General features: G+C 41.0%; 2 long non-coding RNA genes across 4 annotated transcripts in view; one reads left to right on the plus strand and one right to left on the minus strand.

The window, feature by feature from the left end:
- The window catches only part of LOC310837027, a 244,651-nt gene that overhangs the window by 40,973 nt on the left and 189,849 nt on the right, over nt 1-13,829 (plus strand). The gene's annotated exons all lie outside the window — the stretch shown is intronic.
- The window catches only part of LOC310837025, a 155,292-nt gene continuing 151,095 nt past the window's right edge, over nt 9,633-13,829 (minus strand). Inside the window, exons 2-3 of one of the 2 annotated variants that reach the window (XR_014560326.1) lie at nt 13,237-13,676; nt 9,633-10,823 (exon numbers count right to left, since the gene is read on the minus strand). This is a non-coding gene — a long non-coding RNA (uncharacterized lncRNA). The remainder of the gene's footprint in view (nt 10,824-13,236; nt 13,677-13,829) is intronic. The other variant, XR_014560327.1, reaches the window with a different exon arrangement.

Below are 13,829 nucleotides of genomic sequence, written 5' to 3' on the forward strand. Positions count from 1 at the left end.
ATATTTTTCTACTCCTTTGGTAGTAATGAAAATATTTCTTAATCAGTAACAGTCAAAAGATATTTGAATGTCTCACAACAGAAGCTGCACCCTCCCCCTGTGGAGACAACACTATATTTCAGTTGTTCACAGTTGCAATGAAGGTGCTCCCTGGGTTGTCTTAGATGACAATCTAACGCAGGCATTTAGTAGTGTTCAACTTCCAAAATATTCAGTCTCCAAGGCTATAAAGATAAACAGCTTTAAGGGGAGTTGGAAATAAATAAATGAAAGGTAGCAATCATTGCAGTGATGAATGTGAGGGAGGGCAAGAAGATGAGTTGAGAAGCTTCTACACCTGGTTATCTCCCACTTGCGACTACCATACCTTCTAACATTTCTCTGATGAAAATAAGGATGTCCCATTCCATGATGATAATTTCACTATTTACAGTGGTACCTCGGGTTAAGAACTTAATTCGTTATGGAGGTCCATTCTTAACCTGAAACTGTTCTTAACCTGAGGTACCACTTTAGCTAATGGGGCCTCCCACTGTCCCGCCACCGTGCAATTTCTGTTCTCATCCTGAAGCAAAGTTCTTAACCCAAGGTAATATTTCTGGGTTATCAGAGTCTGTAACCTGAAGTGTCTGTAACCCGAGGTACCACTGTATACCCCACACATCTTATTGGGCTGTCCCAGCTCTCTGGGCTGCTTCCAACATATATAAAAACATAATAAAACATTAAACATTTTTTTAAAAAACCTCTTCCCTATACAGGATTGCCTTCAGACAGCTCAGGGATCAGATAACTCCATACCCTCCAACATTTCTCCCATGAAAATAGGGACATCCAAAGGAAAAGTGGGACATTCTGGGATCAAATCAGAAACCGGGACAGCTTCTCTAAATCAGGGATTTCCCTGGAAAATAGGGACACTTGGAGGGTCTGGACTACTGCAATGTGCTCTATGTGGGGCTATCTTTGAAGGTGACAGAGAAACTACAACTAATCCAGAATGTGACAGCTAGAATGGTGATTGGGAGCGGCAGCCGAGATCATGTAACACTGGTCCTAAAGGATCTCCGCTGGCTCCCAGTACATTTCCAAGCACAATTCAAAGTGTTGGTGTTGACCTTTAAAGCCCTAAGTGGTCTTGACCCTGTATACCTGAAGGAGCATCTCTGCCCCTATTGTTCTGCCCAGACACTGAGGTCCAGCTCCGATGGCCTTCTGGCAGTTTCCTCACTGCAAGAAGTGAAGTTACAGGGAACCAGGCAGAGGACCTTCTTGGTAGTGGCACCCTCCCTGTGGAATGCCCTCCCATCAGATGTCCAGGAGATAAAGAACTACACAACTTTTAGGAAACACCTGAAGGCATTCCTGTATCAGGCAGCTTTTAATGTTTGGCCTTTTTTAATATGTGTTGGAAGCCACCCAGGCAGATGGGCAGGGGATGATGATGAAGATGATGCTCCTTCAGTGCAGAAGAGTCTCTTTAAACCTAAGGCAATGATTTTACAATCCAAGTGTTAAAATAAGAAAACCAAACACAAAATGGCCAACAGTTCTTTTTCTTCACACCTGTACTACATGAATCGATCCAAGGTTGACAACAAGGTATTATAAAAGCAAAAATGTTCCTGTGATGTTCTGTTTTGCGGGCACATACTAGGAGTGAGACTGAAAAAAAGGCTTTGTTAAAAGGGCAGGAATACTACTACCATTTCATATTGAAAGTTAAGTGGCATACTTTATGTCATTCTATGCAACTCCTACTAATGGAAGGAGAACAATAGATCCCTTAGATAAGGGATATCAGAGAGGCCATTCCACTCTATACAAACTTGATAGCTTGTGAATTTCCTCTTTTCAGATGCCTTTTCTGATCAGGAAAACGATTAACACTAGAGAGAAGCAGTCTCAAAAATAGTCCTTGTATACTAGGCCTTTCATATCCCCCCCCCCCCCCGAATACCTAAATTTAGGGAGAACTATCTCCTCTGCTTATGGGACGCAGGTGGCGCTGTGGGTTAAAGCCTCAGCGCCTAGGACTTGCCGATCGAAAGGTCGGCGGTTCGAATCCCTGCGGCGGGGTGCGCTCCCGCTGCTCGGTCCCAGCGCCTGCCAACCTAGCAGTTCGAAAGCACCTCCGGGTGCAAGTAGATAAATAGGGACCGCTTACCAGCGGGAAGGTAAACGGCGTTTCCGTGTGCGGCTCTGGCTCGCCAGAGCAGCGATGTCACGCTGGCCACGTGACCCGGAAGTGTCTCCGGACAGCGCTGGCCCCTGGCCTCTTAAGTGAGATGGGCGCACAACCCCAGAGTCTGTCAAGACTGGCCCGTACGGGCAGGGGTACCTTTACCTTTACCTTTTATCTCCTCTGCTTACAGAACTGAGAACAGGATAGGTAGTAAGGAATCAAAAAGAAGGCATCAGGTGTAAGAATGAAAGGTGGGAGAAGACCCTAAAGGTGCATAGAAGACTATTTATTGCCCCAATTTTTGAGTTCAGAGGTGACTCTCAAAAAGGTGCTTTCAAGAAGAAACCATACAGTCAAAGGCAGTTTTTATTTTTCTCCAAAAGAACTCAGTAAGAATTACCCTGAAAGAAGAACTATGCATTGTAGTAGTTAAAATGTGTTGGGCAATAAATTATCTTCTGTGAACCTTTTAGGTTCCCCCTCACTTTTGGTTATCATTTTTCAATAAAGCCCTACTGGGTGATTTTACTCACTGAAATTAATGGATCTAATGTCATGTCCATTACATTTGAATGTTTAACTAACATTGGATATAGCCATCTTTTTGTGTGTGTGTGTGTACTCAACTACATGAAATACCCAGGGCTTTCTTGAAAGACAAAAGCAAGAAAAAATTGAGTTTTGCATGAGTTCTGCAAAATAATAGAAACTGAAACCTGGGTGAATCAGTCTTGTGGCCTCTGTGACACTTGGACCCAGGGACCTGCAGGCATCCTGTCTGTCATTAATACCACCTACTTTCCTGCTGCATCCTCATCACTCTATGCACATAGCAGATACTCACAAAGCCACCGTAACTCTCCCAAACTCTTCATCAAAGAAAACTGATTTTCCTTGGGCTGTCTTGAACTTTTCACTGGCCAAAACACATTAATTGGTTCTACATATATGCTTACCTGTACATGTGTTGCCCTTCTAAATTGTGTCTAAAATGGCCATAACATACAATTTGAGGATTGGATAAAATTGTGGAAAGTAAATTTGAAATTTACAGACTGCATATTCTTGAGAATTATATGAAAATGATGTATAGATATCACTGGTTAAACTGGCAAAAATGTATAAAAATGAAAAGAAAGAGTGTTGGAGGTGTGAAGCAGAAGGTACGTTTTATCATATGTGGTGGGATTACAAAAAGGTAAAAGCTTACTGGGAAATGATATATAATGAGTTGAAGAAAATGTAGAAAATAACTTTTGTAAAAAAACCAGAAGCCTTTCTACTAGGTATTTAAGGCCAAGATATACCGAAATAAAAGAGGGCTCTATTTATGGATGCCACTACAGCTGCGTGAATGTTGATTGCACAAAACTGGAAGACTGGAGAAACACCAACTAAAGAACAATGGCAAGAGAAGTTGATGAACTATGCAGAACTGGCAAAAATGACAGACAGACTACGAGAAAAATACAACAGTGACTTTGAAAAAGAATGGGAACCATTTATATTATATTTGCAGAAACAAAGTAAGTCTATAGACTTGATGGCAGGATTTAAATAAACATTCACATCATTAGTATTGATGGCAGGATTTAAATAAACATTCACATCATTAGTATTAGAAAATGTGTAGAAGATAGAGAAATAATATGGTGTACTTATTTTCATTTTTATGTTTTTAGGTTAGATGTTATTGTATAAATATATTATTAGTATTAATAGCAAGGTGGGTGAAAGGAGAAACATACCAGAAGCGGAAGTTGGGGGAAGCCTAGGAAGGGAGGGAGAAAAGAATACATAGTAAATGTTATGGATATGAGATGTATGTAATGAATGAAAAAGAAAACTGAATAAAAATTAAAAAGAAGAATAATTGTGTCTAAAACAAGTGCATGTGTAGGAAGAAATTTTGTTATGGCTTTTCTTTTTCACTCTGAGTGGAGGTTTAGGAGAGATGTTAGCTGTTTTGCTCTTTGCAGCAGAATTGCACTCAAGAAGTGATAATGACAATAACACCCTCATTAAAAAATAAAGCAGGCATTAGGCTTTGAGAAAACTGAAATGCTTTGCATGGACTTAATGTTGTGAATACTGAAGTCAAGGAGACGTTGCCCCACTGACTTCAAGGATGCTGAATGTATGGTAAACTTTATTTATGTAGGAAAGAAATAGCAGACCAATTAAGAGCAAGCAACAAGAAATGATCTAAAGACTTGTAAATGGGGAGATGAAGACAGCTGCTTCATACCCATCCTATTCTTTAGCATGATGCCAGAACAGATCCCTGCTCTTTCCCCTTCTTTTCATCCTTTTACCCTGCTCTCTCTGCAGTGCAACTTCTGCCCCCAGTTACACATCACCAGTATTTCATGTTCAGGCATCTTGGCAACAGGAACCTGAGGTCTTGGGCAGAAAATAAGTTTCCTCTCATTCTAGCATAGCAAAATCACTAGCACTGGAAATGGCCAGCAGTGATGTTGGGGAAAGATGGCATTTTGGGCATGCGTCTCAGTTATTCAATGGGTGGACCAGGAGTCTTCTTCTGAACAAAGAAATCACATATAGACTGTGTGCTGTCAAACATATAGCACTGGATTGTTCTTATAGGTACATGCCAATGGTGGGAATTTCCACAAATATAACAGTTTTGGAAGGTAACTTTTAAAGAGATAACTTCTGAGTCAATCCCAATAATCCAAGCATTAGCCTTACTTAATTTATATACTTCACATATGGACCAATTAAGAAGTATGGAAATAATAACACATTTATTAACAGCAGCTAGAATGGTAATAGCCAGAACGTGGAAAACCTTTCAATGAATGTATATTGATCACTGGTATAATATAATCTGGCAAACAGCCAAAATGGAAAAGCTGTCACAAAAACTGAAGGTGGCAAGTGGAGAAAAAAAACACAAGATAATTTTTACATGTATGATGTGACTTTACTAAATGAAACAACACACAGACCTACAGCGTATTTTGCAATATGGTGTAAATAAGCAAGCATTACTCATTAGCTCACTCCTATTGCAAGTAAAGTTTTGAGTAATACTTGCAACCAAAGAACTCATGGTGTACATGGAATAACCTAATCTATGCTACCTTAAGCTACTTAGCAGAAGGGTGTGAAACAAAAGTGATAAATATGCAAACAATTTTATTTTAAAAACTGAGCAGAGCTTCTATAGTGGTTTACAAAACAAGATAAAACAAATATAACACAACACAACATAACAATATATCATAGTAATATATAACGTGTTGAATATAATGTTTCCTGGGGGTGTTTTACCTGAGATCCATATATGTAAATTTTCAATATCACCTACGCTGTGAGCACATAACATTTTATTTTGGAATCAGTGGAGACTACTTGTTGATACATACTCTCTATTAGAGAGAGTTGATACATGGTTGACACATACTCTCTATTATCTAGATTGCATAATTTTGCCCCTTCTTGAAAAGCTGGTTTCATTTCAAAAATAAAAGCTCATTGAAGACTGATTCTGCATTATTCTGCAATATGGCCTTATGGATTTATTTATTTTTTTAAAACCCCCATAGGTGGTCCCAACAATGGGAGGTGCTGTTAAGGATGATTGTTTAATTGACACTGAAATGAAGAATGGCTACAGTAAATGTGTCCTACTGAAGGCTTTAAGATGGGGATTTCCCATGGGGCTATATTAAGTTCTCTGAACTCCTAGATTTTTTGACAACTACTGTAACAGTTACTGTTCTCTGTTAGCTCTGATGAGGTGTTTAACTTTAGATCACACGGGAGGTTATTGAATTGTGAATTGGCCATTTCGAAAGGGAGCTGCCTTTAGTCTTTTGTTCCAAGCCAGAGTAGAAGTAAGATGTGATAATGAAGCTCTCCAGGAGCTACATAGTTTTGGAGATGGCATACAGGCTAATGAAGCCTGAGTGAGAGAGAGAGAGCTATGTTTGTCAGCTCTGATTATGTTATTTTATTTGTAAGATGCAGTGCGTGTGCTGGACATGTACAAGATATTGTATGGAATTATTTGGGTGTATCTTTGAAGTTTTTGTTCTGTTTTGAAGAAAGTTCTGCAAATAAAGTTTTGAATATCTAATGTTTTATACCAAAAGGAGTCAGTTTGTATACATCCAGTTGCTTCAAGCTGCACAGTATTAACATCTGCAATAGGTGTATCTACACCTGCCCAATGATATTGTATATGGGCATTTACCAAGATTCTCCTAATTCAGTTGGAACATGTGTAGAGAGGAAAAGATGTGGATAATGTAATTAAGGGGAGAGTTTTCAAATATGCATCAAATAACCACATCCATCCTTATGTAGCATGCTGAGGATGAGCATGAATGATTTTTGACTTGGAAAAACTCTGCTTTTATGCTTTAAACAGGTTAGTGTGTACACAGCCTTTCTTACCAAGTCCACAATAAAATAAAGGTAAGGAAAACACCATCAGTAGAATTAAGAGCAGAGTGTAGTTGTTTAGTCATTTAGTCGTGTCCGACTCTTTGTGACCCCATGGACCAAAGCACACCAGGCACTCCTGTCCTCTACTGCCTCCCGCAGTTTGGTCAGACTCATGCTAGTAGCTTTGAGAACACTGTCCAACCATCTCATCCTCTGTTGTCCCTTTCTCCTTGTGCCCTCCATCTTTCCCAACAACAGGGTCTTTTCCAGGGAGTCTTCTCTTCTCTTGAGGTGTCCAAAGTATTGGAGCCTTAGCTTCAGGATCTGTCCTTCCAGTGAGCACTCAGGGCTCATTTCCTCAGAATGGATAGGTTTGATCTTCTTGCAGTCCATGGGAGTCTCAAGAGTCTCCTGCAGCACCATCAGTCAAAAGCATCAATTCTTTAGCGATCAAGCTGAGCGACCTTTCGGCTTTGGCCCAGCCCAGCTCTGAATCTACTTGTACTTTTCCTCCGCTCTTCCTCAGTAGCATGTTGGATGCCTTCCAACCTGAGGGGCTCATCTTCAAGCGTCATAACTTTTATATGCCTGTTGTTTTCGTCCATGGAGTTTTCTTGGCAGGGATACCGGAGTGGCTTGCCGGTTCCTACTCCAGGTGGATCACGTTTAGTCAAAACTCTCCACTATGGCCATCTTGGGTGGCCCCTTCGCCACGACAAGGCAGTGATCCATGAAGGAGAAGAGCAGTGTACAAATCTGAAAAGGGTAATTAAATATAGATACACCTCACTAGTGTAAGTAGGGTAAACACCACCTAATTCACTTAGTCAGCAAAAACATTCAATCTGAAATACATATGTACCATACACAAGCTAATCAATGTATAAGAAATAATGCATAAGTTGAGACGTCTTGTAAAGATACACCTTAAGAAAATCAAACATGCATAATAATATTTGGATTCATGGTATAAAACGCATGTTAGAATGTCTTCCAATATTCACAAGCACAGCAATATCTGAACTAGGAGGAAATGGTTTGTAGAGCATCTCAGAACTTGTCTAATGCAAAGAAATCCCATAAACCCAAAACCAGTTCTGCATGTCTTATGTACAAGTTTGTTAAATCTTGTGGTTTTTATTCAAGTATTTCAGTCATGAAGTACTAGAGGTTCCCTCAGCCCATATTATATGGGATCTCCCCCCCCCCCCTATTTTCTGATACTTCAGAGAATGATTTCACTGGGGACAAAATGTTGAGTAGCATGAAGCTGACTGACTGCTGGCATAGAGTATGTACTCTCTCCCACTGCCAAAGCTGCCATTGCCCCAGTTCTCTCCACAAGCTGCCTACCGCAGGCCCCGCAAATACAACTACCAGGAATCCTAATGCTACTGCTGTATGCATGTCAGTTTAATGTGCATAATTTTTATAATTTCTGTAATGCATTCTGGTTACGTAATCTAGATTTTCTGCTCATTGAGTTTAAGGTGCTTCATTGGGGGAATATATAATTTATGGCACAGAATCTACAAGACCCAGCCAGCTCTCTATACTCACAAATGAAATAGCAACTTGGTACGATCTTCAACTGCATCAGCTCCCATCCACTAAGGCAGGGTGCTGCTATGCACAAGGACCCATTTACAGAGCCCTATAAGATGAGCTCGGACACGGGTGGCGCTGTGGGTAAAAGCCTCAGCGCCTAGGGCTTGCCGATCGAAAGGTCGGTGGTTCGAATCCCCGCGGCGGAGTGCGCTCCCGTTGCTCGGTCCCAGCGCCTGCCAACCTAGCAGTTCGAAAGCACTGCAAAGTGCAAGTAGATAAATAGGGACCGCTTACCAGCGGGAAGGTAAACGGCGTTCCGTGTGCAGCTCTGGCTCGCCAGATGCAGCTTGTCACGCTGGCCACGTGACCCGGAAGTGTCTCCGGACAGCGCTGGCCCTGGCCTCTTAAGTGAGATGGGCGCACAACCCCAGAGTCTGTCAAGACTGGCCCGTACGGGCAGGGGTACCTTTACCTTTATAAGATGAGCTCATAGCACCAAAATGTTGTATATCCTTTTTTGCTTGGAGAGAGAGAGATGCAAAGATGTCACCATAATTTGCATCATTACCAGTTAAATGTGGGCTATAAATTATTTCAAATAAATAACTAAATATTACTTAAAACTTTCTGTATCAGAGATTGAAGAGGATTGTTCTTGCCTGGTGGTTAATGGTGGAAATACGTCTCTATACCTTTCGGCACCAGGTGATATCGTTCCTCTTCAAACAAGCCTTTGGCTGATTAACATCCTATAACCTTTTAAACGTGCTTGTGGGAGGAGGAGGGTTATTCTTTTGTTTTTGCTCTTGTGTTTGTGTATTTTGGGTTTTTATCTTTTATTTTTATGATGTGGACCATCCTGAAATCTTCAGATAAAGATGATGATGCCATCAATATTTGAAACTTCTCCACAACGAGATTTGAACAGATTTCTATGCTGTTTTGTATCCCTCTCATTCAAAGACCAAACTACAAATGGCACTAAAATGCCTCACTGGAAGTTCCCTCTCCTCTAAACAGCCACTGCAAGGGGTAATCATGACCAGAGCCAAATAGCAGCTAGACTGTCTGGTCTGTGGTGTGTGAGGAAAGTGTTAACCTCCTATGTGTAAATACACACTATTTGGAATAAAAGGGATGTGGGTGGCGCTGTGGATTAAACCACTGAGCCTAGGACTTGCTGATCAGAAGGTTGGCGGTTCGAATCCCTGCAACGGGGTGAGCTCCCATTGCTCGGTCCCTGCTCCTGCCAATCTAGCAGTTTGAAAGCACGTCAAAGTGCAAGTAGATAAATAGGTGGGAAGGTAAACGGCGTTTCCGCGCACTGCTCTAGTTTGCCAGAAGCGGCTTAGTCATGCTGGCCACATGACCCGGAAGCTGTACGGCGGCTCCCTTGGCCAATAAAGTGAGATGAGCGCTGCAACCCCAGAGTCGGTCACAACTGGACCTAATGGTCAGGGGTCCCTTTACCTTTATTTGTAATAAAAGAACAAAAAAAGGATGCAACTTCCAGGGATGCATTTCGTGTCACGTCCAATGTGGCCCACAAAGGAATGCTGAGTGGAGTTCTGCAACTAGAAATCCATAGGTCCAATCTGGCTCTGCTCTCATGAACACTTAGTTAATGGCTAGGGAAGAACCAGTGTGCTGCAGTAGCCCAAGTGATGTGTATTGGGGCAAACATAAATAAATCTTAATTTGACATGTATGCTTATGGCATTTGATCAGGAATGAAACCTGTTTTGCAGCAAGAAACTTTGCAGCAGGAAACATAAATTGGCCTCAGGTTAAGGAACGATTATTGCCCCCACTCCAGTACCTAACTTGAATCCCTCTTCTAGAATCTTAAATAAAATCATAAGACCATGGGTAGAATAAGCTCATGTTCAAATGTGGGGGCATATGAATTGCTGTTGAAATGCTTCCTGATGTTTCTGCAAATGTGGGTTAAGCAAAGACTCCCCCCCCCTTTCAAATTTAGCAACGAATAAACAAAACCATCAGTTGTTTTTTGAACGAATGTTACATTTTATTCTTTCAAAAATGCAACAAGAGTGCTGGCATTGTGCCAAGAATTTAAAGTCCCCTTAAGGAAATTGCTCAGTTTTCCTGTCGCTTGCAAAAGAGATGCAAAAGGTTATGTTTATTTAGGATGAAGATGGACTTGTCAAGTCACTGTGTGGTATGATCCTCATGGAAATGCTAATGCATTAAGTCTAAAACGTTTCTGCACTATCAACAGCTTCCATTCCACTCACCCCCTGGAGAACATAAATTGACAATAAATGATTGACATTCATAAATGTGCCTTCAAGCAGATTGGGGATAATTAGTAAAGCATGTGGATAACCACTCACAGAAGCTAATTGTGGCAAATCCACAAAATAAGGAACTTCCAATGCACATCAAGAGTGGCTTAGTTGTCTGAATCCTTCTTTTCAAAGGTTTCATGTGGGTTTGATTTACCTCACCGCATTCAAGCTGAACATCCTTCCCACTCTCCCACACAAGACCTCTATGTCTTGACTTTCTGGGACCAATGAAACAGCATTCCTGATATTTCACATGTTAGCAGTCTGAACGTTTCCAAAGACACCATATTTTCCACATGTCAAAGTCTGGGAATTTAGAGGCACTTTTATATTGCCTATACTGCAAAAACTCCCAGGGTTTTCTGAAAAGAAAAATATGCATAGTTATGGGGGTTCCCCCTTCAATTTGACTAGGGAAGTCAGCAATGAAGGTGGTGGATATTGAAATATTTAAAATGAGAACAGCAGCAACATTGTTGGCCTTGAAAAATTTGGGATTAGAAGATTGAGGAAGAATATAACCAATTAAACTCTCCTCTCAGTACTTCCTATCTGATCTTCATTAGCTGCGAAACATTACTCAAACCCCTCAGCCTCTTCACTGGGTTTGCTGGCTGCAATCCTTAATGAATTTACTCTCCCTGAAGCAATCTTCTTGACTTCAACTGAGTTAACCTGGATCAAGTGGTCTGTGTATTTGTAGGCTGTTCCTATCTTTATGCTACCCCACCCAAAAGAAACAAGAAACGGATGTTGGCTTATTTCATGGGTGGATGTTCTCTATTATTTTATTAATATGATCACGGCAAGTTTGCAATGGCCTTTGGCTGGAACAATAAACTTATGAACTAGAAAAAATAAAAACCCTTAAATTAGGGGGAAAGTAGAAGTAAGGGGTTTCAAGGATAACTCCCACAGTATAATGTTTTATGAATGACAATGCTTTATGTTATCTGTCATGGGTATATTCAGTGTTAATGATACACCACATCTGGGATGTCAAAATGTATTAGAGCAGTGAAGGAAAATGTAAACTAAACCCCACTGTCTTTAGAGTGGGAAAAGGTATCTAGGGTAGTACAGAGATAGCAGAAGCCCTCATGAATGAGTAATAAGTGTTTTAAGCTGGCAGCAAGAAACATACCTTATGCTGATAGCAAAGAATTGCAACCAAACCTTCTGGTGTTAATTAGGACAAAAGAGTGTTACCCGCTGCAGAAATTGGTGATAAAATCCTCTGATTTTATTTACTGTGGTGTGCTATATGCTAAAAATTAAGTATATCAGTGACAGTAGTAAAAAAATAAGTAACATGACAACATCAAAATGGGTTTCTCTTGAAAGGTTTTAAATGCAACAAAAATTTCAGAGAAAGAAGCCAAAGGTAAGCATTTCCAAGTCCAATTGAATTCAGTAGAAAAAAACCTATGTGCACAAGTAACATTCGCACTGAGACCAATGGGACTTAGATATCCTCAAAATCATGCCCATTATTTCCAACTTTTAGATCCCATTTTTAGATAAGTGTATTTTGCACACACAAATACTAAAGGCTCATCCACACTTACCTTTCCTCCACTCTTCAAAGGCACAGCACATGATTTGAGGCTTCATGCCCAAGCACTCCCCTTTGAAGGTGACCCAGAAACTACAACTAATCCAGAATGCGGCAGCTAGACTGGTGACTGGGAGTAGCTGCCAAGACCGCATAACACTGGTCTTGAAAGACTTACATTGGCTCCCAGTATGTTTCTGAACACAGTTCAAAGTGTTGGTGCTGATCGTTAAAGCCCTAAGCGGCCTTGGCCCAGTATAGCCGCTCTGAGCCCGGCCTTGGCTGGGGAGGGCGGGGTATAAATAAAATATTATTATTATTATTATTATTATTATTATTATTATTATTATTATACCTGAAGGAGCGTCTCCACCCCTATCGTTCAGCCCGGACAGTGAGGTCCAGCTCCGAGGGCCTTCTGGCGGTTCCCTCACTGCGAGAAGCCAAGTTACAGGGAACCAGGCAGAGGGCCTTCTCAGTAGTGGCGCCCGCCCTGTGGAACGCCCTCACAACAGATGTCAAGGAAATAAACAACTATCTGACTTTTAGAAGACATCTGAAGGCAGCCCTGTCTAGGGAAATTTTAAATGACTGATCTTTTAATGTACTTTTAATATTTTGTTGGAAGCCGCCCAGAGTGGCTGGGGAAGCCCAGCAAGATGGGCAGGGTCTAAATAATAAATTCTCTTTCTCAGTGCTCTCCTTGCAAAACCCCACTCTTTAAGGCTCAATTGGAGCAATCAGCAATCTGTGGAAAACACAGACTGACATTTGCTGTGATTCAGCATTAAAGAGCGGGTTTTCGTGGGGAAAGCTTGGGACAAAGCAAGCAAACAAAAACCCTGGAAATAAAAGGCAAAAGGTATGTGTGGATAAGCCCCAAATCCCCACCTTAAGTAGACAAATTTCAATTTTCTATAAAGATCTAGTTTATAGAAGTAAGAGGATCAACTAGTAAAGCTCATTATGGCAGGTGGAGGAAGACAGAAGGACCTGTTTAGTTAAATATATTATTGTAGGGAATGCACTAAATGGATCTGTGGCCCATGCAGATAGCATTGCCTGCATTTTCCATGCAACTTGATGACCTTCCGCACAAGAAAATTCATGTGACCAAGAGATGGAATTGAGGAATTGGCCTTTGCAGACAGTGCTAGGACATTTGTTGGCTGCATTCTCTCCCTCAAAGTCCCTTTGTACTTCATAAAACTCACACCCACATCACCAAAGGCCCTTGCATATTATTCTGGAATCGGCATTTATAAGCTTTCTTAGGAAACAGGGTGATTTTCAGTTTGATGTTCCTAGAAATTATTTGTACTGATGAGGTGAATCCAAATGATCCATTTTTAATCAAGGGATTCCTGAAGTGAAGTACTGTGGTGAGAAGAACCAAAACAGATTGGTCTTTAGCCTTAATTAACATGACAGTGTCTCTCTCTCTCTCTCTAAAAATGCTGAAGTCAGGCATTTAGGAAGAATTAGGAGCCTGGGTACCCTCTGTAAATGCTTTCTGAGCAGAGTTCAAATGGATTTTTCCCCCTTATACAAAGATAGCAAATCTTCTTTCTTTCCTGGGCTGTCTTTGTTCCTAACACTGTGGCCACTGTAGAAGGTCATCACACCTCCTGGCCATATCAAGTAGAGAGCAGTGGAGGGTCTGAAAAACACCAGGGCACTTGTTAGTTAAGAACTCTTGAGTCTCTAATGAAGTACTAAAAAGTTAATCACTGAAAAGGTGGCCTCCTAGGAAGATGAGAATATTTGGTTAAAAAGCAAAGCTTGGGCTGGAGGAAGGAACAAACGCATCTGT

Source organism: Podarcis gaigeae (genome assembly GCF_964106915.1).
Source record: "Podarcis gaigeae genome assembly, chromosome: Z".
Classification (NCBI taxonomy): domain Eukaryota; kingdom Metazoa; phylum Chordata; class Lepidosauria; order Squamata; family Lacertidae; genus Podarcis; species Podarcis gaigeae.